This window comes from Bubalus kerabau, chromosome 3 (genome assembly GCF_029407905.1).
Source record: "Bubalus kerabau isolate K-KA32 ecotype Philippines breed swamp buffalo chromosome 3, PCC_UOA_SB_1v2, whole genome shotgun sequence".
NCBI lineage: Eukaryota > Metazoa > Chordata > Mammalia > Artiodactyla > Bovidae > Bubalus > Bubalus kerabau.
The window spans coordinates 79,717,824-79,745,272 of NC_073626.1; the positions used below are offsets into that span (position 1 = coordinate 79,717,824).

General features: G+C 40.8%; 1 protein-coding gene and 1 long non-coding RNA gene across 2 annotated transcripts in view; both read right to left on the bottom strand.

The window, feature by feature from the left end:
* MYO3B (myosin IIIB) overlaps positions 1-27,449 on the bottom strand; it is a 559,309-nt gene that overhangs the window by 355,868 nt on the left and 175,992 nt on the right.
* Positions 5,222-27,449, bottom strand: part of LOC129646322 (uncharacterized) — a 31,972-nt gene continuing 9,744 nt past the window's right edge. The window contains exon 3 of the long non-coding RNA XR_008711858.1: positions 5,222-6,956. This is a non-coding gene — a long non-coding RNA (uncharacterized LOC129646322). The remainder of the gene's footprint in view (positions 6,957-27,449) is intronic.

Sequence of the window (27,449 nt, forward strand, 5' to 3'; positions counted from 1 at the left end):
AAGAGCATTTTCCTTAAAGGATTCTGCCTCTTCTCCCTTCCGATCATTTTAAGCATAAATTGAATTTAGCAGAAGAGTTTGAAGGCAGAAAGATTTCTTAGTAACATTACACCTTAACTGGACTGTGCTTTGTACCCATAAGTATACAAAATTAGGATAACCTATGCCCATTATTGGGGTCTCCCTGGTGGCTCAGACAGTAAAGAATCTGCCTGCAACGCAGGAGACCTGGGTTCGATCCCTGGGTCAGGAGGATCCCCTGGAGAAGGGCATCTCAATTCACTCCAGTATTCCTGCCTGCAGAATTCCATTGACAGAGGAGCCTGCCTGGCTACAGTCCCTGGTGTTGCAAAGAATCGGACACAACTGAGCAACTAACACACACACACATCTACATACCCATTATCAATTCAGTTTGAGGGACTATAATTCCCTCAAGCTTCAGATAAATCATCTGATGTATAAAGTTACCCTACAATATCAACATCCCCAAATTTTACATCCTAATATGTTTTTAGGACTAAATTATTTATTCAAGTCTAGGATATCTTCATTAGTCAGCTAGGGATGCTTTTTCCTAGGACTTCAGTCCCTAAAATAAAACCTGGTTGAGCAGTTGGTACAGATAATTAAGGGTCCTGTAGTCTTTCCCATTCAGCTGAGGAAGGGATCGTCACACTGACAAGAAGATTGGTTTAACATTCAGGGAAATTACTCTCGTTGTCATCCAGTTGACTCCCACTCCCCCATCTGAGGGAGCCTCTTTCCTAAACTGAGATGTCTTCTCCACAGGTTGCCAGCATAGATGTTGCCTGAAAAAGTCTAATGAGCCTGCATGCCAGCACCCACCATGGTATGTCAACTAACTGAAGAAACCCTCTCTTTGAAATTCAGCACCTCTTCTCCAGGCTTTTTTTGAATCTCCGAAAGATCTCATGTGTGGAAACCTGGTTCATCTTCACTCTTTGCTAGTTTTGAAATGGAAGACTATAAAAACAAAAACAAACCCTCACTCTCAAGTCTTACTGAGTAAGTCATTTAAGATATAAGGTGGTAAATTTCAAAAGGTAGAAGAGTACTCTGGTGTCTACCTAATTTTTATTTTGTGAGCACTAGCTTCTGGAAGTTGGTTGCAGACTAGATGTGCCAGGATAAAAACAGCAAGGATGGTTTCAGTCTTGTCACTCTTACTGTTTCCTATGATGCCTGATCCTCTACTTTTTAAACCACAAAGGTGACTAGAAGAGAAGAAACAGGTATTCTCACATCTGCAGCACTAAGTCCCTTATATTGCACTCTGGCCCAGCCACCAAGTACCCTTATTACCAGCAGGGCTTTCTGTATTACTACTCCCCAGAGGGACATAGTTGGGGGCAGGGGTTAGCATAAGCTATGCCATGTGGTAAAGATTTAGAAAATGGTATATCCTTAGATTGAGGGTTGGAAATGAGTCTTCTTTTGTGGTCCTAAGCCCTGGGATAGCAGAAAGTAAGGGAAGAGCTTACATGCTGATTAGGACTTCATTCTTGTAATATACAGTGTACTCATATTGGTCCTCTAGCAGACAAGGCACTTCATCAAGCATATTGTCCATCTGAGTGGCAAGAGAAAGAGAACATGAAACTTGCTTTTCAAAGGCTTCCACCAGAAATGTCACGTTAGCTCTGCTCACATTTCCTTGGCCAAAGAAACTCATGTGATCAGACCCAATTTCAAAGAGGCATGTGAATGCAATCTAACCTTGTTCCCAAGCAAAGGAAACTGGAATAATGACCTCTATGCACTGCATACTTCAGAGGTGATTGAGGATCAAATGCAACAAGATACGAAATTGTTTTTAAAAACTGCAAACCCAATACTACAGCGAGTCCCCTTATTAGTGAGTGCCATACCATTGAGAGTATTCAAGACCTTTGCCACACTGAGACTGTATAATCTCACCCTAACAATGCAAGCACAAATGTTTTTAATATTCAGGAGATGCTTCCTAGGCTTTTATTAATAGATCTCATCAAAGACCCAAGATAATTCTTCCTGTGATCTAGGGATGGACCTTTTTCCTCACTATCCTCTCCCACACTAAAAAGCTTTTTACCCTTATTTTTGGGATCCCAGAATTGAGTTCATTTCCATATATATTCAGTGTCCAAGGAACAAAGGAAAGGGAATGGAAGTTAAGCAACTTGCTTGCAAATTCTGGCCCTAATACTTGCTAGTTACAAAATCTCAGCTAATATTTCTAAGCCTCAGTTTCCTTCTCTAAAAAAATGGGCATATTAATAGCATTTACTTTCCAAAGGTTTTGAAGATTAAATATACACATTAATATGTAAAGTGTTCAGCCCAGTGGCTGGCTCATCATAAGCATTCAGAGAATATTTTCCCTTTTTCTTTTAAGAAAAAAGAAACTTACTAGAAAATTATTTTAAATGTCATGGTAGCAGTGAAGGTAACTTGTCAGCCAAGCCATTGGCAATGTCCAGGGAGCAAGGATGGTCCTAGAAAATGGGAGATGAGTCTGCTTCAGTTGATTCATTCATTTAGTAAGTTAATCATTCAGGCATTTATTTCCCGTTCTCTCTATTCCAGGCACTGTGTTTGGCCTATGACTTCAAAGATAATTAAGACACTATCCTTCTTTCCATGAGCTCATAATCAAGTAGGGAAAGATACATAGATGTACTGTTCCAGAACATAAGAAACATGTTCAGTTCAGTTCAGTTCAGTCGCTCAGTCGTGTCGGACTCTTTATGACCCCATGAATCGCAGCACCAGGCCTCCCTGTCCATCACAAACTCCCGGAGTTCACTCAGACTCACGTCCATCAAGTCAGTGATACCATCCAGCCATCTCATCCTCTGTCTTCCCCTTCTCCTCTTGCCCCCAATCCCTTCCAGCATCAGACTCTTTTCCAGTGAGTCAACTCTTCACATGAGGTGGCCAAAGTACTGGAGTTTCAGCTTCAGCATCATTCCCTCCAAAGAAAGATGTAAATCCTAAGTAGAGCTAGAGGAAGCTCCTGGTCACCACCCATCCTGAATGTTATCTTGCTTGAGATTCTTTCCTAGAGTACTACTGGTCCTTTGGTGAAAGAATTTCTCTCTCTTGTTAAGAAAATAGCAACAAGGAAAGAGCCACATTATTCTCACTTCCTCCCATCCAAGACCAAGCATATCAGGAATGTCATCTGGCTGGTCTTTGGGGAGGGCTGTAGCCTCAAACTCCCCTTCCCATTCCCATCATAGGGACCAATATTTCACTGTCTGAGGCTCATTCATTTAGATCACTCTTCAGCCACCTGCAATTTGATTTGGAAATAAATTATCTTTGGAATAAAATTCCCAGAGAACAAGCCCTGAAATATATATGGCATATATTTATATCAACACATATACAAATACATTTATAAGCCTTCATCAATATTCTATCAAATTTCCAAACAGTATTTCTAGACCATTATTGTCGTAATATTTATTTGCTCGCCTAATCATTTTCCTTTATATATTTGTGTCTTTGGTCTCATGACAGCAGCTGTGAAAGGCTAGAGTTCCTTGTTAAAAGTACACTCACAAGCTATTCCTATAGGATAGCTGCAGTGCTAATCAAGAAGAGCCATTAAATATCTCAAGCAATTTTAACATTCATCAAACTGATAATGGCAAGAAACAAATTGGAGCCTTTCAGTGTTTTACCAAATGTGCTCTCTAATTCCTTATTACGCTATATATTTCTGGAAACTATTTCTATACACAAACCAAGCTGAAAAGAAATGTGCTATTTGCTGCAAAAATAAAAGAACGAGTGTAAGCTGCTTGCCACCCTGGGGATAATCACAATCACATTAAAATGCAGCTCCATGGCTCATCTTTCATCTTTCCCCTCTATCAGTCAGTAAATGAATTCCTCTATAGATATGAACATCAATATTCTATTTCTGTAAAAAGTGCCCTTTTTCAATTACTTCCTGAGAAAAGCAGAGTTACTATGGCAATCTCTGAATTTTGCACTCTGCAGCTTTAGACTACCACTGTTTTATAAATGGAAAGCTATAATTTAGCTCAATTCCTTTTGCAAGGTGTAAGGAGAACACCCACATGTTCTTAACTGTCTGTGGCAACAACATGGGAGGGGGAGAAGAGAATGCATCTTTTCTTAAGGGGGAATTTTATATCCCAGCACCCAGTGAGGGCCTCGGTAATGATGGGTGCCAGATAAGTTTGTGGAAGATAAAGATGAAGAAGTAGTTTTGTATTCCCCTGGGACTCCCTCCTATTAATAAACAAATATTCAACATGTGAAGGAGACCAATTTGTGCAGAGGTTTTGCATTTTCTGGGCTATGAAAAGTAGTCTCATGGCCCACGAAGACCCCTATACCTCCCCATTACAGGGTTCTGCTCAGTTCTGTAGCCTCCTTTTAATCCTACTCAGTGCTATCCTGAAGCTTCCCAATATCTGGATCACAAGAATCTTCTATAATAGGTCTGCTTTGATGTGGAGACATCTAAGTAATTCATTGGAAAGCCCGTTCAAACACCCTTCTTATTGTATACCATGTGGGTGTAGACGTACTGTTAGCCACCAGTCGTTACCCAGATGGATTAGTAACATCTTAGGCAACTTATATTTCCACTTCAGTTTCTACATGGATTGTCTTTCAGACCAAGTTCTTTTAGGCACTCCTTTCTCTTTCAGTCAGGCCTTTGACTGGAAGGACAAAAGAAGTACTCAACCCACACACAGGTCAGCACTCTGCTCATCAGAGTAGGAGCTTAGAAATGGAATGGAAATAGGGCTGAAGTCCTCCATAGAAAGATTAGGGTCTGCCTCTCACATGGAAAGACCTCCCATCTTTGGAGAGCCTATAACAAATCTTCTTAACCTGGGGCCATGGATGTGCTTCTCAGCATCCATAAATCCTCTAACTAATAGGCAACATTTTATACATTTTCTAGGAAGAAGGTTGTATGATTTTCAGCAATTCCGTGTGAGCTCAGGACCCACAAAATGGGTGAAGCCCATAGGCTTAGCAGAGTTGGGCTTCAGATAGAGACTTGGAGCAGATAGCCAGCATTCTTTGGCATAACATCTTCAACAAATGGAAAAAAAAGAGCTATCAACATGGAATTCTATTCCCAGCTATTTTTCAAAAGTGAAGATGTCCTATAATAAAGAAAGAAAAATACAAGCCACAGACTTAGAAGATATTTATAACACATAAAACATATTATGGATTAGTATCCATAATCTATAAGATGTTCCCATAAACTAATAAAGACCAAAAAACCCTTGATATACAAGTTGCTAATATCTGATTAAACTGAAGATATTCATATCCAATATTACAGCTGTTCTATTTCTAGGCATGTCCTCCAGAGAAATCCTCATTATACATGTCCACAAGAAGACAACTACACCATTATTCATATGACAAGTTAGACACCCATCAAGAAGAATATGGATAAAGTATGATATAGTCTAATAACGGAATACTATGCAGCAGATAAAATGAACAGATTAGATCTACTGCATCAACATGAATAAACCACAAAAACATGGTGTTTAGCAAGCTACAAGTGAATACTTATAGTATAAGACAATTTATGTAACATTTTAAAAGAATCAAACAGTGTATTATATTACTAATAAATGCATATGCAATAACAGTTTTCAAAAACTCATGGCAAAGACACACACCAATTTTAATGGGATGGTTACCTACCTCTAGGAAAGGAGACTGAGGAATGAGATGGGTAAAGTCTCTTTACCCCTATTTATTACATTTTATTCATCAAGGAAAAGGAATTCAAATGGATGTGGGAGGTTCATAGGTGTCATATTTTCTAACCTTTTTTGTATGTTTTAACCATTTAACACAAAAATGAAATCAAAATTTAAAAACCTAGACCACACTTTTCGGGCATAAACCTTTTTATCATAAATATCTTTCCCAAAGCTTCCTTTCTCTTTCTTCTTCTCCCCATCATTCACCAAAATTCTATACAGGCCTCATAAAAAATTCCCTGCTCTGCCCGCCTCTCCCGCTTCCTGCTCTGCACTCCCTCTGGACTCCGCATTAGACTCAAATGCTGCCTGTTATCAGAACTAGTCCACTGACATGTATTGGGCTGATCCACAAGAGACTGCTGCTGTTTGCAGCTCAAAGACATTTAAGTATTGGGAGGGTCATACAGTTCCACCAATCATTATATTTACCTAACTGCCTTTCCTAACTAGACTCTGGATCCCTTGGATGTTCACGTTAGATTCACCGCTTTAAGCGTGACACGCAGAGGGTGCTTAGTGAACTGATCCCATGATGACAGGCATTTGCTCTCAGCCTCTCCTTCAGTCTTTTGCCCCTGGATTTAAGAGGATAGATGAGTGGTACACTTTTCCACTATATATCAGCAAGGAGTTATGGAGTGGCCATTGATGTGTGGTCTTTGTTTCATGGAGTTCTCTGCTTACGGAAGGAACTAAAAACAGAATATGTGAGTGAAGAATTCACAAGAACTGCTCAGCTGCCAGACAGAAGGGATTCTTGGGAAACTGAAGAGCCAGTACACTGTAGCAATAATGCATAAAGATGCACATCCGTGCATTTTTTATTTACTCTTTCAGTTATTCATTTGTTCAGTATCAGTATGCAATTTATCCAAACTTATCAGGAACGACCCAATAATCCAAACATGCTGTGCCTCTTTAACTGCCATTTCCAACTAGAGGCACCACTGCCCACCGACAGCCTTCTGACAGCTGCTCAGAGAACTGACCAGAACCTTTTACCCAAGAATAGACAATTACAATTGCTGTTACTGGTAACAGTACTGTTAGTTTCAGGAATGAGCCAGTTTATGCCTGCTTTATGACTGATGGATGGTCCACGTCTTCTTTCTTCTGCTTCTGTGGAAAGGGTGTATCCCATAATTGCTGTTCAAAGCTGGAGAAAATACTCTAACAGGGAAGAACATCATAAAATTTACACATTATAACGAATTCATTTTAGTATTAAGGATATTTGGACTCTTATTTAATAGCTTCAAAAGCATTCTGCTGTTGCTAAAAATAGACGTGTTCTATTTGAATTCCAAAGAGCCGTTTTATAAGGGAAATGGAATGAACTGTAGAAGAGATTCTGTGCATAATCCTTTCCTATGTGCTTGCTGTATATAGGACTATGACATTCTTAAAATTTCAAGCAGGGAAACCTGCTCTGGTTACCTTGGTGATAAACTGGGGATAAAAATTACACATAATTGCTGCTGATGTCACTACTGCCTTATTGTTTCCAAGGCTACAGATTGTCTCCAAATAATTGTAATGCTTTGTGCATTGGAAGGCCACCATGTAGGAAAAAGCTTAGTACTGCAGTTATTCTTTCTAAATCTATCTAATAAACCATCCATGGCCTCTCAGGGACTTTGGATAATTACAGAGATAAATAGGCATTGAAAAGGTTTCTATCTTAACCTATCCCAGGAACACAAACATCATCAAAACATCTAATATATAGAAAAGTTAGTTTCTATTATGATACATCAGGAAATTTCCTTCTAAAATATATTTTCTCTAAATGCTAGTCAGGAAAGCAAACTGCAGAAGTGTGTGTGTGTGTGTGTGTGTGTGTGTGTGTGTGTTCTGCGTGAAATAACTGACAAATGTGCAGCAAACTGTTGACAGCGCTCCTTTCTGAGGGGAGGGTTAAGGCAGGCTTTCATTTTCCATAAGACATATATTTGGGTAATATCTGAATTTTTGTGGTTAACATATATTACTTTTGTAATCAGATAAAATAGTTAAAATTCAAAGTCCTCAGCAGAGCTATTTTTAAACTACCAGTCAAAATGAACTGGCCTCCTAAGTTGCATGAATAAATGAAGCCATTTATAAAGGACACGTTTCCCTCTATCCAGCTTTCATCTGTAAAAGCAGTTGCCAGTGAGTTCCTCATACAGTCACACTCAGCCACAATACAGTTATGTTACACTAGTCACAAATCAAGAATCTCTTTGAAAGCCAGCAACTGATGCATGCTGATTTAATAACTTTCTATCTTTTTCTTTTTTTGCATCAGCCATAGATGTTGACTGCCCAAGAAATCACCATAAAGCAGTAATGGTCAGTGAAAAACACCATTAAATTTAGCTTCTTGGGAAATCCTATTTAAAGCATAAGATGCTTGAAAAAGTGTGGTAATGATGTGATTAACCCTAACAATCATTAGAATAGCATGTGCTTTCCAAAGTCACCAAACCTACTGCTAAACCTGGGCTTCTAGGTACAACCAGAGCCCCGCATTTCAGATGCTTACTTGACCAATAGCAAACAGGGCAAGAGCCTTCCGTCCAGCCCTCTCCCAGGGCTACAAGGGCCTCATACTGCTCGGTGACATTGGGCTTCAGCAGTGACCTTGTCAGCAGGACATTTTCCACCAAACCAAAGTAGAGCTGGCTGTATCTTAGCTGCCCTTGCCTTGCTGAGGGGCAGGTTTTACATAGTAACAATTTACCTTTGGAGCCCATTTACCACATAACACATGAAATGGCTCACATCTGGGGTTGGGAGGGGGCTCACAGAACAATCTTCATCTTTTAGACTAAAATATATAGAAACATGAAACAGAATTATGATCCAGATAAATAAATTATAAAGCAAAAGCACAGCCCTTTTGTATCAGAGTCCTGATTCTTTTTCTGCTGGTGAAATTTACATCAGAAATTGCTACTATAAAAGAGATTAGAGATCAAAGAATTATGTTTACAAGAAAGGCAATTGGTTATTCTGGCCAGGTATTATATATCTACCTGTGAAGAACTGAATACTAACTACTCCTCTTTCTTTTTTTATGGTCATCATTTTAGGCTCTAATAATGCTTTAATGATTTATTGCTGTGCCTCCTGTAATTGGCCAGGTATGTACCTACCCACACATTTACAACCTAATGACAGCTGCAAACTGTACTATTAAGATGGCAGGATTGTTTAAGCTACAGGGTTTATATATTACATAACATGTTTCCTCATTTTACCAAAGTGGATTTTGTAAGCTCTTAGATAACCATAAGCATATGAGTTCTACTCTAGAAAGCTCTTTAGGGCATCATGAGACCAGAATTAATAGAGCTTGGAATTTATGAATAAGTAGTCTATAAATAACAGGGGACCCATTCATATCACTCCCAGTTTCTCTACGGGACCCATTTATTTGCCATTTCAAAGGACCATACTAGGAATAGTTCATTTACAACTTGAACTAACATTAGTTTCCACATCACTCACTCCTGACCTCATCAAAAGTCTCTTTCTAAGGCAGTGGGTATAGATGGGAAATCTAACTCTTTGTATCACTTCATTTGTGTAGAGTGACAATCACCATTTCAGGAATAAAATTTACAAGTGATCTATGAATATTCCCTCCTAGGAGATGAGACTGGCTAGCATGGAAAAGTACAGAACTGTACCTCTAAGTCCTCACTCATTGCAGAGAGGAAAGCAGCCTGGATTTAGTAAAGGTTACAAAATTCTGCTGTTAAAAAAATGTAACTGAAAAAACCTCAAATAGCCAAAGCAATCTTGAGAAAGAAGAATGGACCTGGAGGAATCAACCTGTCTGACTTCAGGCTATACTACAAAGCCACAGTCATCAAGACAGTATGGTACTGGCACAAAGATAGAAATATAGATCAGTGGAACAAAATAGAAAGCCCAGAGATAAATCCACACACCTATGGACAACTTATCTTTGACAAAGGAGGCAAGAATATACAATGGAGAAAAGACAATCTCTTTAACAAGTGGTGCTGGGAAAACTGACCAACAACTTGTGAAAGAATGAAACTAGAACACTTTCTAACACCATACACAAAAATAAACTCAAAATGGATTAAAGATCTAAACATAAGACCAGAAACTATACAACTCCTAGAGGAGAACATAAGCAAAACACTCTCTGACATAAATCACAGCAGGATCCTCTATGACCCACCTCCCAGAATATTGGAAATAAAAGCAAATAAACAAATGGGACCTATTTAAAATTAAAAGCTTTTGCACAATGAAGGAAACTATAAGAAAGGTGAAAAGACAGCCTTCAAAATGGGAGAAAGTAATAGCAAATGAAGCAACTGACAAAGAATTAATCTCAAAAATATACAAGCAGCTCCTGCAGCTCAATTCCAGAAAAATCAGTGACCCAATCAAAAAATGGGCCAAAGAACTAAACAGACATTTCTCCAAAGAAGACATACAGATGGCTAACAAACACATGAAAAGATGCTCAACATCACTCATTATCAGAGAAAGGCAAACCAAAACCACAATGAGGTATCATCTCACGTGGGTCAGAATGTCTGCTATCCGAAAGTCTACAAGCAATAAATGCTGGAGAGGGTGTGGAGAAAAGGGAACCCTCTTACACTGTTGGCAGGAATGTACACTAGTACAGCCACCATGGAGAACAGTGTGGAGATTCCTTAAAAAACTGGAAATAGAACTGCCATATGACCCAGCAATCCCACTGCTGGGCATACACACTGAGGAAACCAGAACTGAAAGAGACATGTGTACCCCAATGTTCATCGCAGCACTGTTTACAATAGCCAGGACATGGAAGCAACCTAGAAGTCCATCAGCAGATGAACGGATAAGAAAGCTGTGGTACATATACACAATGGAGTATTACTCAGCCATTAAAAAGAATACATTTGAATCAGTTCTAATGAGGTGGATGAAACTGGAGCCTATTATACAGAGTGAAGTAAGCCAGAAAGAAAAACACCAATACAGTATACTAACGCATATATATGGAATTTAGAAAGATGGTAATGATGACCCTATATGTGAGACAGCAAAAGAGACACTGATGTATAGAACAGTCTTTTGGACTCTGGGAGAAGGCGAGGGTGGGATGATTTGAGAGAATAGCATTGAAACATGTATCTTATCATATGTGAAACAGATAGCCAGTCCAGGTTCGATGCATGAGACAGAATGCTCAGGGCTGGTGCACTGGGATGACTCTGAGGGATGGGATGGGGAGGGAGGTGGGAGGGGGGCTCAGGATGGGGAACACATGTACACCCATGGCTGATTCATGTCAATGTATGGCAAAAAATCACTACAATACTGTAAAGTAATTAGCCTCCAATTAAAATAAATAAATTAAAAAAAATAAAAAAATAAAATAAAAGCCATGACCACCATAACTATATGCAGAATCACTCAGAGGTGCTTATTTTTATTTTTCCCTGCATGAACAAAATATAAGCATTGTTATTTAAGATAAAAATTTCTACTGTTTCTTCCTTTACCCCTCTAGAATGCTAGATAACTGGTTTAACCCATGCATTGTGTGTTTTTTGTTTTCTGCACAGATTTTACTGGTTTTATACTGTTTTCTGAAAAGTATGAAACAATTCCTTAATTAAGAAACATGCCTCAGAAGTCAAAAAAAGTGCAGGAAAACTATTCATGCCCTGACAATGAGCCTTCCTTACAAGAACCAGAGACTTATTTTTAAAATAAGCTAGTACTGAGCTAATGTATGTGTTATGTGGTATAAACATGAAAAGTTCAAGAAACCCTTACTCTATGCCTTTCTAAAGCAAAACAAAATAAAATTAAGACAACAACACAGTATTTAAAGACATAGCATATATGAAATACTCTGGAGGAGGGCATGACAACCCACTCCAATATTCTTGCCTGGAGAATCCCCAAGGACAGAGGAGCCTGGCGGGCTACAGTCCATAGGCTCACACAGAGTAGGACATGACTGAGCAACTAAGCACAGCATATATGAAATAAGTCATAGTGACAGTAAAGATTCAATCACATCAATTTCCAAAGCAAAACTGTGGAAGGGGATGGCAGTGTCTGGTAATTTTGGATGAAAGAGGTTGACAGTAATCAAACATGTGCAAATCTCAGTATCTCTCTTCACAGACTCTATTCTAAGACATTAGGAAGTCCTGAAACAAGAAAACCTCTTTACTACATCTGATAAGGGGTTAATATCCAAAATACAAAAAGAACTCAAGTCAATAGAAAAACATCTTTTTTGCTGCCAATTAAAAAGTGGGCAGACAATCTGAATAGACATTTTTCTAAAGAAGATGCAGAGACAGCCAACAGGTACATGAAAAGACGCTCAATATCACTAATCATCAAAGAAATACAAATCAAAACCACCTGTCATAATGGCTATTATCAAAAAAGACAATGAACAACAAGCATTAGAGAGGATATGGAGAAAAGGGAACCATTATGCACTGGTAGAGAAAGTGTAAACTGGAGCAGCCACAATGGAAAACAGTATGGAGGTTGTTCAAAAACTTAAAAATCGAACTATCATACAATCCAGAAATCCTACTTCTGGGAATTTATCCAAAGACAACGAAAACACTAACTTGAAAAGATATCTGACCCCATGTTCACTGAAGCATCATCTACAATCTACAGCCAAGATATGGAAACAAGCTCACAGATACAGAAAACAGATTGGTGGTGGCCAGAGGCAGGTATCAGAAGGGGGTTTTTGCCAAAGTGCGTAAAGGGCATCAAAAGGTGCTAACTGCCAATTGTAAAATATATGAGGCATGAGGCTGTAGTGTGAGCGCTATAACTATAGTTAACAATACTGTATTTCTTACTTGAAAAATATTATGAGAGTAAGTAAATCTTAAAAGTTCTCATAAGAAAAAAATCTGTAACTACGTATACAGGGAGATGGATGTTAAGCAGACTCATGGGAGTGATCACTTCCCAATATGTTAAATTATCAAACTAGGTTGAACACCTGAAACTAATATAATGTTATATGTCAGTAGTTGCTGCTGCTGCTGCTGCTAAGTCACTTCAGTCGTGTCCGACACTGTGCGACCCCATAGACGGCAGCCCACCAGGCTCCCCCGTCCCTGGGATTCTCCAGGCAAGAACACTGGAGTGGGTTGCCATTTCCTTCTCCAATGCATGAAAGTGAAAAGTGAAAGTGAAGTCGCTCAGTCGTGTCCGACTCTCAGCGACCCCATGGAATGCAGCCTACCAGGCCCCTTCGTCCATGGGATTTTCCAGGCAAGAGTACTGGAGCGGGGTGCCATTGCGTTCTCCGATGTCAGTAGTACCTCAGTTGAAAAACAGAAAAAGATCTGTTTACTTTATTTAAGCCAGGATTTCCCAAATGCATTTGACCCTAGCAACCCTCATAAGCTGTAATTGTTGTTGTTTTCAATTACTCTGTTTAAACATCCTATGAACCAGTGTTTGTCTGGGAAGTGCTGACTTAGGTCATCTAATCAATATTGTTTCAAGATCTTAAATCAAATGGTTAACAGGCAAAATGTTAGATGAGAGTCCAGTAGCAGCTAGAGCTCTGATAAGTGGACGTATTTCTCTATAAACACAATCTTCTAACACTACTCAGAACTATAAAGTGGAAAAACAGTAACCTTCCATTTTGACACATTTTGAATAATGTCAAATCTGCCAAAAAAGCCAAATCATGTTCCAAATCCCTATTATCTAAAGCCTAAGGTCACAGAAAAAAAGGAAAAAGAGAACTGGATGAGCTAAACGTTTAAAAGTTTTGAGATTCTTTATTAGGAAATTAATATGTTGTGGAGAAAATCTTATTTTTGCTTTCTTTTTTCTTTCTAATTAATTCATTTTTTAAGGTCAAGTTTATTGAGTTATAATTTACTTTCAACAAAACTCTTCCTTTCTAGATACACAAGTCTGGGCATTTGAACAAACATACACTGACATGTCATCACCAGCAGAACTAAGCTATAAAACATTTCCATCACTCTAAAGAGCTGCCTGGTGCTTCTTTGCAGTCCACCTCTCCCAACTTCCCCTATGCCTTTCAGTTTTGATTCTACAGAATAATTTCCTGAATGCTGTGCAGCATCCTTAGTGCCTAATGCTAGTTCATTCGTTATTTACTAATACCAGGATACAAAGAATACAAAAGGGAGAACCCTTATCTTCCCTCAGAAAGCTCCCAGAGATGCACTGGTTAAAGCTCTTCTGTTTGCACTGAAGAAAAATGTTTCAAATAGCTCGAGGAGTTTTATGTAAGGCCATGCTGCTGCTGCTAAGTCACTTCAGTCGTGTCTGACTCTGTGCAACCCCATAGACGGCAGCCCACCAGGCTCCCCTGTCTCTGGGATTCTCCAGGCAAGAACACTGGTGGGTTGCCATTTCCTTCTCCAATGCATGGAAGTGAAAACTGAAAGTGAAGTCGCTCAGTCGTGTCCGACTCTTAGCGACCCCATGGATTGCGCAGTCCGTGGGATTTTCCAGGCAAGAGTACTGGAGTGGGGTGCCATTGCCTTCTCCAATGTAAGGCCATAGTACTCCAATAAACCTGAAAACACAAAATTACATTCAGACAGGCCAGGCTCCCCCATCCTGTGCCATTGCCTTCTCCGCATGTTGCCTCACCAACTCCTAAAGTCAGCCCAGTTCTCTTCTCTATCTCACGCATGCACCCTCCACCCGCACCCCACCTTTCCTCCAGCTGGTTCTACTAATTCATCTTGAAATACGACCATTCTGGTCATCCCAGTCATCCCAGTCCCAACTCTTTCCCACTTTTCAGCTCATATACTGCTATAGTCTGAATGAGTACCTCCCCTCAAAATTCGTATGTTGAAACCTAGTCCCTAATGTGTTGCTATTTAGATGTGGGGCCTGGGGAAGATGATTAAGTCATGAGAGCAGAATTCTAATGAACGGGACTAGTGCCCTTTTGAAAAGGATCCCAGAGAGCTCTCTCACCCCTTCTTCCATATAGGGACACAATTCCTTGTTCCTATCTATGAACAAGGAAATGGATTCTCACCAGATACCATTGTCATTCATAAGCCAACCAGCCTATATGGATTATACCACCAAGTGGAATGTCTCCATGTCTCAGTTAAACTTTCTAAGAGAGGAAATCTGATCGGCCCAGCACCACACTATGCCTTCCGCAGCCACTTTCCCCATTCAATCAGAGTGGAGTCTACAGGCCTCTTATTATCAACTATGGTTCATGAAATTGGGGTCATTTCAAGCTTGCGAATGCCTTACTCTGGGAATAGGCAATTGTCACAAAAAGTATTTCTAGCATTATGTGATAAAAATACATGAGTCCAATCTTTTATATGTTGAAGAAGGTTTCACAAAGGAGGTGATATATGAGCTGGGTTTTAAAGCCCATGTAGTTGGGCTTCCCTGGTAGCTCAGGTGGTATAGAATCTGCCTGCAATGCAGGAGACCCAAGTTTGATTGAGTAGCTCCCCTGGAGGAGGGGATGGCAACCCGCTCCAGTACTCTTTTCTGGAGAATTCCATGGACAAAGGAGCCTGGTGGGCTACAGTCTATGGGATGGCAGAGTCAGACACAAGTGAGCAACTAACACTTTCACCATGTAATTAGGGGTAGAGCCCAAGGGGAATGTGGAGTATGTGAGAACAAATGGGCAATGAGCATTCCAGGCTAAGGATACAGTATGTGAAAAACATAGAGAACTAGGGAAGCACATGTCTTCCGTAGAAAGCTTCATTTGATATGATTGGAGAGCAAGGTGCATTTGGGCAGTGTCAGGAAAAAAGTTGGAACCAGAATATGAAGGGCCTTACAGGCTGTAGCAAGAGATCTGGATTTCATCCTATGGGCAATCATGGGTCATTCAGAGATTTGAGGCAAAATGAAGATCCTAAGTTTGTTAGGATATCATACAGCAAGGACCCAGAGTCTCAGAATTTTCAGATCCCTGTATCTGCCTCTAGTTCTCAAGAAAGAAATGCAGGAGGACTGCTCTGGGCTTCTCTGTTAATTATCAGGCTTTCACCCCAAGGCTCTGGATGATCAGTACATCAGACAGGTGAGACTTCAGAGAGCTGAGTAGACCCCTTTTGCTTTGGGTCCAGACAGCCCTCACGCTTACACCAAAAGCAGACTGAATACCCTCTCTGGATCTTTCTTTTGGAAAAAGAAAAGTTGGATCAAAAGATCCAACTTTTGAATCTTGACCCTCCTGATTCTAAGTTTTATGTGGCCAATAAAGTTGATCCTGAGGAAAACACATGTACCCCCCACCAAAATAAAATTCACCATCTAAAAGAAAAGGAAGAAAGATCAGTTAACCAGGATTCCTTCCCATAATGGCTAACACACACACACACACACACACACACACATACCACTACCAAAGTCTTAGCATCCATGGCCTGGGGCTGTTCTTCATAGGTGAGTGGAGTAAAGGGAGGAAACCTGGGGTCCCTCTAGTGTTAAGCACTCCGCTGGTGACAAGATGAAATTGGCTTTTCATTAAGAAGGCAGTAATGTGGAGAAAGGATTGGACAGGTTGACTTGAAGGTAGGAAGACCAGTTGGGAGGGGCTGCTCCAGCTCAAGTCAGGGTTCATGGGGGCCTGTCCCAGGGCAGTAGAGGGCTTGGAAAGCAGTCAAGGAGCAATGGCCCATCCAGGTGTTTTCAAACCTTTGGGAGCGTCAGAATAGGCCACAGGATTTGTAAAAACACACACTGGGGGTCTACTTTCAGTTTCTGATTCAGTAGGTCTCGGGTAGCGCCTGTGAATTTGCATTTCAGACAGGCTCCCAAGTGATGCTGATGCTCTTGGTTCGGGGGCCAAGTTTTGAGAACCATTGGAAAAGAACCGTTCTGTGTGCCAAATCAAAAATGCACTATTCTCTCATTTTAGAAAAATAAGTCACTTGTGCTAGTGGCATTAAGATAAAATGCAGAAAAATAACAGTCCCTTACCAGTTATCCAGCATCTGCAAGATGCCTAGACACAAAGAGCTATTTTCATTGTTATGTACAGAAACCCAGGTGCACACAACCACCCAAATCTACTAGTTCTCACTCCAAACTCTGAGGCTACATTCAAAACAACTTGAAAATGCAGAAGCCATTTTTAAGTAAGGTTTCCAAATCACATTGTAGGTAGTAATAGAATAAGTACTGGTTTTAAAGTAAGAACTCCTTAAATTTGGTTTCTTTGTGGTAGAAATTCTCATCAGTTTAGTTCAGTTGCTCAGTTGTGTCCGACTCTTTGCGATACCATGGACTGTAGCACGCCAGACTTCCCTGTCCATCACCAACTCCCGGAGCTTGCTCAAAGTCAAGTCCATCAAGTCGGCAATGTCATTCAACCATCTCATCCTCTGTCATCCCCTCCTCCTCCTGCCTTCAAACTTTCCCAGCATCAGGGTCTTTTCAAATGAGTCAGTTCTTCGCATCAGGTGGCCAAAGGATTGGAGTTTCAGCTTCAGCATCAGTCCTTCCAATCAACATTCAGGACTGATTTGCTTTGGATGGACTGGTTGGATCTCCTTGCAGTCCAAGGGACTCTTAAGAGTCTTCTCCAACACCACACTTCAAAAGCATCAATTCTTTGGTGGTCAGCCTTCTTTATGGTCCAACTCTCACATCCATACATGACTATCGGAAAAACCATAGTTTTGACTAGATGGACCTCTGTTGTTAAATTTGCTGATTGTTGTTAAATTTGGTTTCTTTGTAGTAAAAATTCTCATTATGACTGTTAGCAATTTTTGAGACCAGACTAGTAGCATTATTACATCACTTTTCATAAGATAACATTGCTTAGGGAATTTCTGGGTTCACTGAAAGTTAAAATGGTTATTACTTCCAGTGATTCTCAGCATTAGGACATGTTGTACTCCATCTACTGGGCCACACCTCACACAAGCAGAAGCTGCAGATGGAGGAGGTTAAAAGAATCAAATAACAAAGTATCAACTTTGCTAGGCCACCTCCCTTCATAATTTAGACCCTTCTGTTGGAGATTTGAAAATATATTCTAGACAGATGACATGTTAAGAGAATCATTTCATGGTTCAGTGTCCTCTCAGTGTGATTTATCTCTATCTGCAGACACCAGAGGCCCCCATTTAAGAGATTTATGAGCTACCTGTACAATTCTATTTCGTTGAAAGGAAATGTATGCATTATTGAAAAACAAAATGAAAATATTTAAGATTATGCCACTTTCCAATTAGAGGGTTTAGAAACAAAACCTTTATATTCCCTGTTGCCTACCCATTTCTTTAACCCATTAACAAATCCTAAAATAATACCTTGAGGAAAACGGGAAAGTCCTCATTTCTGAATTCTTGGACCTGGACTTAAAGTTTCGAAACCTGGATGTGAATTACAAATCACTACTTAGTAGCAATCTTTATGGGCTTCAGTTTCCATATTTAGAAAATAAGTATAACACTTCCTTCCAGGGTATGAGAATTAAGGAAAGAATACATATGGATACAGTGTGTATAGGGAGAAGTGTTAAACAACTCCATGGTTGTAGAACTAGTCTTAGCCCCTGCCTTGGAAAGATCCCCTGGAAAGGGAATGGCTACCCAACTCCAGTATTCTTGCCTGGAGACCCCCATGGACAAAGGAGCCTGGCAGGCTACAATCCATGGGGTCACAAAGAGTCAGACTGGACTAAGCAACAACACTTTCACTTTTCACAGCAGGACCAATAGCTGTGAAGGTCCTAATCTTCAGTACTTTAGACCCCAAACCTGCAGCAGCATCACTATCACATGAGATTTGCTAAGAAATGCAAATTCTTCCTGCTCAGACCTCTTGAATCAGAAATCTGGCAACGGAGCTCAGCAAAGTTTTAACAAGTGCTGCAGGTGATTCTAAAGCTGTGAGAATTCAAATGCCAAAGTGTATTTTTATTCTGATCTTGATAGATATTAATAAACTGCCCTCCAAAAGGTTTTACCAATATTCCCATTGAAAATGGTGATGCCTGTTTCCCTACATTCTCACCAAGGTTTGTTATTGCCTGTCTTTCCCAGTTTTACAAACCTGATGAATGAAAAACAAAGTTATAGTATAATCACACATTACATGTAAGGGGCAAGGGGTGGTGAAACACAGGTTCTAAAGTGGTGAGAAGAAAACCATGGATAGTCAAAATTACCTTCAAAGATCTTTTAGGAAAAATGCTACTTTGATGACCTACATACCCACTCCAACTACAGACAACTCAGCCAGCTTTTTCCCTAGGTTATCTCTGGGGGTCTGGATGAAATCTGGGGGAACTTGTCATATGAAAAGTACACATAATACCAGACTCACACTGTATAAAGGAATCTCTCACATTAAGAAGCATTAATGAGATATGTGACCACCTGAGCAAACAGCAGGTTTTTCTCCCCCTATCCCCAGTCCCCCACAGCTTGCATCTTACTTTCAGGGCAGAGCCGGATGCAGGTAACTTTCATGCCCTATGAAGCAGTTCAAGTGTGTGCTGCTGCTGCTGCTAAGTCGCTTCAGTCATGTCCGACTCTGTGCGACCCCATAGATGGCAGCCCACCAGGTTCCGCCGTCCCTGGGATTCTCCAGGCAAGAACACTGGAGTGGGTTGCCATATTTTCTTGATTTTGCTACCAAAATGCAAGTCCATGTGCCCAATACACAGCGAGGCCAGACAATGTCAAAACATCAGAGTTTGGAACAAAGAAAGGTTTGTTGCAGGGTCATGCCAGGAGATGGGTGGTTCATGCCCTAAAAAAAACCCCAAAATTCCTTGAAAGCTGTTAGCAAAGATGTTTTCTAGGAAAGGTGAGGGAGGGCATGGTTAGTTGTTGCAACTTCCTGATGTCAGATGTTTGGGCTTGAAGATCAGGTCATGGTCATGACCATAAATCTCCAAACAAATACTATTCTCTGTTCTGACAAGAAAGGGCAAGGTCCCAGGGCACAACTTTCTCCTTCGAGGTCCAGGTCCTGGCTAAGAGCAAGCTGATCTCAGTTGGTGGCTCCCTGAGGACCAGGTCCCCAGATCCCACCCAGCTGTCATTGCTGAGGAAGCCAGGAGCCCAGAATCTAGCTGGCTCTCAGGTTTCTTCGGGCTGCCTGATGGGTCCCACAGACTGCGTCCCTTGCAAACGGCCACTGCCATTATGTCTCAGTGGCATTAGGTCTCCAGAGCCCTACAGGACACAGCCCCCAGACTGTTCCCTGGGACCCCCAGGCTCACCCACTGCCCCAAGGCTGGGTGAGCTGGAGGGCGGTGGGAGAAGTCCGGTATGTTCCTCTTATCTCATTCTCTGACGACCACCAGTCCACTGACTGTCGGCTGAATAGGCCACTAACGGTCACTTACTGACCGTTGCTCGCTTAGGGGAGGGACCTATTGCAGCACTGACCAATGGCTGAGCAGGACCACTAACGGTTGCTAATTGACAGTTGCCCACTTGGGGGTGGGGCCCACTGAGGGGCCTAGCTGAATGTGGTGGTGCTGTATTACAATTTGGACAGTTTGAGCACATTTCCATGTTTCAGTGGCCATTTGTATTTCTTCTGTGGAATGCCAATGTCTATTCTTTAACGTTTCTTCAATTGGACTGTCTCTTATTTGAAGGAGTTCTTTATATATTTTGCTATGTGTAATCAGTCACTAACTCATGTCTGACACTTTTCCAACCTCATGGACTGTAGCCTGCCAGGGTCCTCTGTCCATGAGGATTTTCCTGTCAATAATACTAGAGTGGTTTGCCATGTCCTTCTCCAGGGGATCTTCCTGACCCAGGAACTGAATGCCCATCTCTTGCATCTCCTGCATTGGCAGGCAGATTCTTCACCATTATGCCACCTGGGAAGCCCCTTTATAGATTATAGATATTAATTTTTTATCTGTTATATATGTTACAAAAATTTTCCTTCCATCTCAGTATTGCTCACTGGTACTCCTTTATACACTATATTATTTACCTGTTTCATATGTCTTCCTAACTAGATGATTGTATGAGTGAAGAGCAGTGAATATGTCTTACATTTTAAAATGTATCTCATCCCCTCCAGCCATCAATTTTATAATAGAGTTACGGACAGTAAAATATTCAATAAAGGAACTCTCCTGGTGGTCCAGTGGCTAAGACTCCAAGCACCCAATGCAGGGGGCGTGGATTCAATCCCTGGTCAGGGAACTAGATCCCACATGCCACAAAGATCCTGTGAGCAACTTAGACCTGGTGTAGCAAATAAATAAAAATATTCAATAAATTGAATGAATTACTATAGAGAAAAGCCAAGTTTTAAGCATAAATCCCGTATTACTCAAAATTCAATTTAATATTTAAATTAACTATTTATTTAATTAAATATTTCAATTAACAGTTCCTGTTATGATTCCTTCTTTTAAACACATTGTCAACCATTTAACACTATTACCATCAGAAGAAACCTGTTAAGAACCATATACGGCTATTCAAAGTTCTTATCGACCTTCCTTGAATTTCTGACTCTGTGGATGAGAATCTGTTATGAACTAAGAAGTACAAATTCACTATAGATTCCTAGTTATTATGACCTTTACATAGAATTTAGAACTTCCTTCTCTCAGTTCTGTCAGTTCTTCTACTCTCCCGTATGACAGAGAAAAAGATGATGAACATGTTACTACATACAGAAAACTGACTTTTTCTTCAAACAAAATTGTTAAGAAATAGATGAGACATAAGCAAGCCATAGAAAGGATTACTTTAAAATATTCTAAAACAAGTCATAATTTCTGGTAAGTCATCCTACAAAAATATAATTAGCTTATAACAATAAACCAACTTGATTGGTTATCTGGAAATCCATTTGTTTAACTCAGGGAGTATACCAAGAAATAACATGAATTAAAGTTAGCTTAAAAAATTAAAATGAGATGCTTTATTGACTTCAATTGTGCTCCTGTTTTATAGCCAGGCGGGGGTTTAATCTATCGGTCTAGAAAATCCAAAACTTAATCTCATATTAGGCTAAACCACTAGAGAGCTATACATGTGAACTGCACTGTTTTATTACTTTTGACCTAATTTTCCTTTATAGTCATAATGTCAATTTACATTGAAAAATTGTTGTTGGATTTACCATGAATATGATAGTGAAAACATTGTTTACTATGTTACCTATCTTGAGCACACTGCATTTGTTTTTAATTTTTTAAACACTGCAAATCATGTAGCTGATTGTATTTTGCTGTTTGCCTTGAGAGTTAGGAAACTCAGAAACAAAGGTACGAGGGTGGGAAGATTTGGGAGAATGGCATTGAAACATGTAAAATATCATGTATGAAATGAGTTGCCAGTCCAGGTTCGATGCACGATACTGGATGCTTGGGGCTGGTGCACTGGGACGACCCAGAGGGATGGAATGGGGAGGGAGGAGGGAGGAGGGTTCAGGATGGGGAACACATGTATACCTGTGGCGGATTCATTTTGATATTTGGCAAAACTAATACAATTATGTGAAGTTTAAAAATAAAATAAAATTAAAAAAAAAAAAAAAAGAAACAAAGGTACGGTCCAAAGGTGAATAAGAAAGCATGGTACACAGTTTGTTTATCAGCCTCCCCTTGGCTTAATCTTTCTCCTAGCTTTGTTTTCTATCCATACTAAATCCCTTCCCTCATGTGTTTTCATCTTGTTACAAAGTCTGCGTTTTCTTAAATACTTTTTGGAATAGCCACGTGATGAAGAGATGGGTATCTAACTAGAGAGAAGAGAGAGATCAAGGTACAAGGGTGGACACTAAAAGTAAGCCCTCAGCAGAGTCACAGATGTTCTTCAAGCCGAAATCTGGCATTACCTGGGCCATAATTCAGAGGACTAAAGTACTTTAACTCCCTGGTTCTCTCTTTACCCTGAAACCCCTTGTTGGGAGATCTCTCTGACCTCACAGCTCCTTCACTTTGCGTCCTGGCTCCTGCTTAGCCTGCCCTTGCCTGCCTCCTGCTTCTGACTACCCACACCTTGGCATGGGGACCTGGGGGCTCTGGCTCTGTTCCTAATGACTCTAATTTGCTGATTTTGGCCCAAGCACACTGTAATTACTCCAAATTCACCTATGATGTAGGGCTGTTTTTGTTTTTTTTTTTAATCACATTTACCTTCCAAATTATGCAGGAAAGTGCTTTCTTTTAGAATCTTTTTGGAATGCATGAATCTTTTCAGAGCTTTGGAAACTCCAGTGGTGTGATTTATAGGCAAAATTTCACAGTACTCTGAAATTAAGGCCAAGCCTTAAAAATCTAGAAGAGCTTCAAATTCTTTAAGTGTTTGTGTCCAACCAGAGAGACACATTGGAAGGTGAGAGGACAAGAGACCTCTGTATCAGGAGGCAAGAAAAGCTAAATAAAGATATGGAGTCCTGTTATGAAAGCCAACTTCAACAGCTTTCTAGTTCATAATCACAGCATTCTAAATATGAATCTGTAAAATGTTAAGAAGCCTTTTAAAAGCCCTGCCCTCATCAATTATCTCCTCTCACATGGCATCATCCACCTCTCTTCCTGCCCTTCTGTTTAACCTGATTTTCCCACATGACAGTCCCTTTCACTTTATTTCCCCCTTCACTGCCAAGCTGCGCTCACTGCCCTCAAATTCACTTATAGCTTAACTTCTGCCACTGGCTTTTGCTAATCACCTTGCTTCTGCTCTCTCCCAAAGTCAGGCAGTCATCAAAAGTTTCTTAAATGTCAAATTCAACAGACATCCTCTTCTCTATTTTCATTGTATTTATCCTCTAAGTGCATGTAACAGTAGTAATAATAATAGCTATTATTTGTTGAGCACTTACCACAACCCACTCCAGTACTCTTGCCTGGAGAATCCCATGGACGGAGGAGCCTGGTGGGCTACAGTCCACGGGGTCGCAAAGAGTCGGACATGACTAAGCAACCTCATTTTCACTTACCACATGCCAGGGCACTTTGCCATATCATCTCTCCCTTAGCTCTTTCAATGTTAGCATCCAATAACACTGATATTATCTCAGCTAAGGGAGTTCACATAACTTACCCCAAAGCACACTACCATCAGTGGAGGATCCAGGATTCAAACCCAGAATGTCTGTGTGGTGGATTAGAGATGTCTGCAAACTCTCTGCCAGTCCTCTCTCAGAGAGGTAGAGTCTATTTTCCTCCCCTTGAATCTGGGTTGGTGCTGTGATTTGTTCTGACCCATAGAATGTGGCAGAAGGGATGTGTGCAACTTCCATGGCAGGGCCTTATAAGATCTGCAGATATACTTTCATGCACTGGGAACTTGGTCACCACGTGGGAAGTCTGACAACCCTAAGACAAGACTGCCATGCTGTGAGGCAGCTGGTGGATAGAGGCCAGGTGTAGGAGCCCAGGGCATGTAAGTAAAGAAAGACTCCTCTGATCCTTCTGGCCTAGTCAACTGCTAGCCGAATGCAGCAGTTGAGCCAATTCTCCAGCTGACTCTCCCTATGTGGAGCAAAAAACCTACCTACCCAAGTCCCACCTGAATTCCTGACCCACAGAATCATGATACATCATCAACTGTTATTCAAGCCACTAGGCATTCAGCCAACTAAGTATTAGAGTTGATTGTTACATAGCAATAAATAACCAAAGAAGTCTGATACTAAAAGCCTATGCCACTTGGCCTCTCTAATATTCACTTTCTCCTACTTTCCTTGAACAAATTTCTCTCTATTTTCAGACTTATTTGATGATACATCTACACACTCAGTTACCTCAAAATTATTTTATTTTTAAAAAAAACCTGAACACATAGTATGCATATAATTTGGTCCCAGGTGCTATGACAGATATAAAGATTCAGAAAGTTGTAGTCCTATCCCTCAAATAGCCAATCAGAGAGAGAATCAAATACACAACTTGACACTAATACACAAAGGAGTAAGTAAAGATGGACGCAAGTGCGAGAACTTGACATGGGAAAAGCCTGGGTTCAGGCTTCTGATAGGAACCCTCAGATTAATAGGGAGGCCTCAGCGCATGACTGAGGGAAGCATGCCTGGGGAAGGATCAGCCTTGATTTCTACCTGCCGACAATGCCCCAGAACCATCAGCAAGTTCTGACACCTGCCCCTGCCCCCTCGCCTCTCTCCTTGTCTTGTGCTGACTTGCTTGGCCCTGGCACAGCCTCTGCATGCCCTCCTTACCCCTATTTTCTCCAGTTCATCCTTACTCTGTCTCTAGAGGTATCTTTCTAAAACAGGGGACATACTTGTCACTGTTTTCCTAAAGGCAATGGCTTCCCAGTTCTCTGCAGTCCCAAAAAACCACTCAAAATAGCCATCAAGACCCTGAGCACAGGGTTCTCCAGTCCCTTTCTAGTCCCATCTCTCATGCTAACAACTCTCGACCTGGACCCACTTTTGCCCTGTGTTTCCTCTGCTCATGCTCTCACTTCGCTTCTGAAGTAGCACTTCATCCATCCATCACAGATGCACAAATCCAGCCCTCCCTAGGTCTCCTCAGTTAAAACCATCTCCATACCCTTTACACCCTCCCTCCATCTGCCTTAGGTGTACTCTTCCTTACATGTGTGTGTGTGTGTGTGTGTGCATGCACTCAGTTGTGTCTGACTCTCAGCGACCCCATAGACTATAGCCCACTAGGTTCCTCTGTCTATGGAATTTCCCACGCAAGAAAACTAGATGGGTTGCAATTTCCTTCTCCAGGGGACCTTCCCTACCAAAGTCTCTTGTGTTTCCTGCATTGGCAAGCAGGTTCTTTACCAGCTGAGCCACCAAGGAAACCTTTCCTAACATGAAAGTGAAGTCACTCAGTCATGTCCAACTCTTAGCGACCTCATGGACTGAAGCCTACCAGGCTCCTCCGTCCATGGGATTTTCCAGGCAATAGTACTGGAGTGGGTTGCCATTGCCTTCTCTGATTCCTAACATGAGGGAGTTTTAAATAGATTGTGAGCTGCCAAGGGCCATATCAAGGCTGTATATTGTCACCCTGATTATTTAACTTATATGCAGAGAATATCATGAGAAATGCCAGGCTGGATGTAGCACAAACTGGAATCAAGGTTGCTGGGAGAAATATCAATAACCTCGGATATGCAGATGACACGACCCTTATGGCAGAAAGTGAAGAAGAACTAAAGAGCCTCTTGATGAAAGTGAAAGAGGAGACTGAAAACGTTGGCTTGAAACTCAACATTCAGAAAACTAAGATCATGGCATCTGGTCCCATCACTTCATGGCAAATAGATGGGGAAACAATGGAAACAGTGACAGACTTTCTTTTTTGGGGCTCCAAAATGACTGCAGATGGTGACTGCAGCCATGAAATTAAAAGATGCTTGCTCCTTGGAAGAAAAGTTATGACCAACCTAGACAGCATATTAAAAAGCAGAGACATTACTTTGCCAACAAAGGTCTGTCTAGTTAAAGCTATGGTTTTTCTAGTAGTCATGTATGCATGTGAGAGTTGGACTATAAAGAAAGCTGAGCACCAAAGAATCGATACTTTTGAACTGTGGTGTTGGAGAAGACTCTTGAGAGTCCCTTGGACTGCAAAGAGATCAAACCAATCAATCCTAAAGGAAATCAGTCCTGAATGTTGATTGGAAGGACTGATGCTGAAGCTGAAACTCCAATCCTTTGGCCACCTGATGTGAAGAACTGACTCATTTGAAAAGACCCTGATGCTGGGAAAGATTGAAGGTGGGTGGAGAAGGGGACAACAGAGGATGAGATGGCTGGATGGCATCACCAACTTGATGGACATGAGTTTGAGTAAACTCCAGGAGTTGGTGATGAACAGGGAAGCCTGGCATGCTGCAGTCCATGGGGTCGCAAAGAGTCGGACATGACTGAGATACTGAACTGAACTGAACTGAGGGCCAATGCTCTTCCTGGCTGATCAATGCATTTCCACAGGTCTGAGCAATCCTTCACACATTGTAGGTGCTTATATACTTATAGTTAATTGATGGTATCCCAGACACTTTTGTCTTTAATTTCAAGCTTTGATTAAACCTGCCAAATCTATTTTATTCTTGCATTTATATTCTCAACCCCAAAGATACAGATTAACAACCAAGATTATCAAATCATCCCAGGTGGGATGCAACAATGCTAAATATAGCACCAGCCACAACTAGGCACATTTCTCTAGAATGTATTTTTCATACTGCATATACTTCATAATGGAAGACCACATTGTGCATATAATGCACACCACGGTCTCATGTGTGCGCACTGGAATGCCCTATTTATAAACTCACAGATACAAATGACCACTGAAATTTAGAAAACATATCCTTTTTCTCCTTCTTCAGTTACCAGCTCATTTTTCCTGCTCCCTTTAGAGCTAACTTCTCAAAAGAGTTGTCTATAATCACTATCTCAACTTCCCTTCCATTTATGAAATGTTTTATTATGTAATATATCATGTATAATCTAACACTAGTGTAACCACTACCCAGCTCAAGAAACAGAATATTGATATCGCCTGAGACTCTACTCCACTTTGGTTTTTATCCCCATAACTCCATCGAAACAGCTCTTGACCGGGTCACGGTTTCCTCCATGTCATCAGATTCAATAGGCAGTTCTCAACCAGTATCTTACTTGACTCATGAGCACTTTATACATCTTGATCATCCTCTCCCC